Below are 2,593 nucleotides of genomic sequence, written 5' to 3'. Positions count from 1 at the left end.
CGGTGCCGGACCATGGAAATTGCCGGACCATGGGAATTCACCCTTTTCCTGGATAGATAGTGGCTTGTGTTTATGCCTGGAAGCACTAGCACCACTTTCTCTGCATCATGGTCTCTTTGAAGACATGTTGAAGGGTTAAATGTCGTATAGTAGCTTCTCAAATTTCGCGAGTTTTTAATTCTTAACGTATTTTATTGAAACACAAAAAAATATATAAATAAAAATTTTGACGGCGGAAACTTGAATTTCGACGGGTTTGAACGGCCCGCCAAAGTGCAGACAACGTGCATAATCGTGTAAACAGCATCATTTCTCTTATGTACAAAAGATTCATTATTGTTTATTACTGAATGTCTTTTTTATTGAATTAATGTTTATGTGTGCAAAATGAGCAATACAATTCAGTAATAATACTTAGAATATTAAAACACACGAGGAAATGACAGCATTGTATTCGTTGATTACAAAACCAGTGACTGACTGGTTCTACATATAAAACTGAAGAAAATAAGACCTTGGTTGTAGCTGTAGTAAAATTAATATGGTTGTTTTAAGTAATGTTATTTAATGTTAATAAATGGAACAATAGAAGTAGCTTACGATAATGGTAAAGAAAAAAGAGAGATCGCGTATGTAAGTGCGCATGCGCACACGTGAAAACATATCATCATTACTTTACATAAGAGTATGAAAGCAACACTTATTTACTGTTCATATATATTTTAATTAATGTTTCTGAATTTGTTTTTATTGAATTAATGTTTGTGTGTGCAAAATTAACAATACAATTTATTAATAATACGTGGAATATTAGAGGAGACGAGACGGCTGCCGGCATTGTTTATGTTAAAGCTTACGAAACCAGTGACTGATTGGTTCTACATATAAAACTGAAGAAAATAAGTCCCTGAGTTTAGCCGTAGTAAAATTAATGTAAAAAAATGAATATGGTTGTTTGAAGTACCTGTAATGTTATTTAATGTTAATAAATGGAACAATATAAGTAGCTAACCATTAATGGTAAAAAAAAAAGTGAGACTGCTCGTATGTAAGTGCGCACATGTGAAAATATATCGTCATTACTCTACATAAGAATATGAAAGCAACACTTATTTACAGTGACCCCTCCGTTAACGAACTCAATCCGTTCCAGAAGGTCGTTCGTTAACCGAAAAGTTCGTTAACCGAAACCATTGTTTCAATGAGTTTTTGGGTAATTGGTTCCAGCTCACCGAAAATTTCCTAAATTCAACAAAAATGGTAGAAAAGTTCACTTACTTTGAGGTGTTTATGTAGAAGGCTCCTGGATGATGATGATGGGATTTAGAATGGGGGTGGAGGAGAAGGAAGAAGAGAAGGCATTGGGGTGGAAGAGAAGTCACCCCATGGCGCCATTTCACCCATAAAATTTTAGCTCTCTTGGTGTAATTCAAGATTATTTTCTTTAAATCAACACTGCACTGCATTATATATTGTCAATATGTAAAATATATTTCAAAATTACCAATAATTTGCTTGGAAACACAGAAAAAAAGCATTTAGTTGAAGAGAGTCTCAAACAAGATGTTACCTCCAGTGAAAACAGAGAGAGACTAACTCCTGTTTGCTGTGTTAAGAGGCTGGATGCCGGGCATTAAACTAGTCACTTTACCTTCAATTATGTTCAATAATTGTTAAAATGGCTAAAAAATTGAATATTAAACTTTTAAAATTATTGAATAGTATAAACTTCTTGATATTTACTAAAATAGTAAGGAATTTAAGCCCTAGAACCGATTACTGTATTGGCGGACTGATACTAAAGCTGGTTGCCCTGTCAGTGCAAGTGAAAACATGTTGAGGTCGGTTCGTAAGAACTTCGTTAACCGAATTTTTTTTCGTTAACCGAATTGAAGATCCTTATGGAAGGCAGTTCGTTAATCGAAATTACGTTAACCGAGGTGTTCGTTAAACGAGGGGTCACTGTACTGCTCATATATATTGAAGGGTTAAATGTTGTACTCTGTATAGACAAGCAGAGAGAGAGAGAGAGAGCAGCCGAACTGCCAGATATAAATAAACCTTAATTTCCCGCGGCTTTTTTGCTTTTTAAGGGGATTTGCCCGACCCACATTGGGGCCTGAGGGGCAAAACTTTAATACTCCTGTAATAATAATAATAATAATTCAGATAAAAAAAAAAAAAAAGCTGCCTATCTACCTATTGGACAAACTAAAATCGTTCCGGACCACGGGAGTTTCCGGACCACAGAATGCCGGACTAGAGAGGTACAACCTGTAGTATGTGGTGTCTTGCTTAGAAGGGGAGTTGGTCGTGAATGGCTGTCCAGGGCAATTGCTATAAAATGCCGACTGGAAAAACATTGTGCAAGCAATGGTTGGGCATTCATTGATAACTGGCAACCATTCTATGGCAATGACTACCTGTACAGTCGTGACGGAGTACACTTGTCTCGCGCGGGGGTAAAGACGTTGTCTGCATCCATGGAGCGTGAAATTGTCACTCCAAAGGGGGGGGGGGTTTCGCCAGTAGAGAGAGGTCGGGGTAAGAGGGAGTCAAGAAACAAGCAGGTCCTGGGGAGTAAAATTGGTTA

Source organism: Homarus americanus, unplaced genomic scaffold, assembly GCF_018991925.1.
Source record: "Homarus americanus isolate GMGI-L3 unplaced genomic scaffold, GMGI_Hamer_2.0 scaffold57980, whole genome shotgun sequence".
In the NCBI taxonomy this organism is placed as follows: domain Eukaryota; kingdom Metazoa; phylum Arthropoda; class Malacostraca; order Decapoda; family Nephropidae; genus Homarus; species Homarus americanus.
This window is presented reverse-complemented; position numbering follows the sequence as displayed.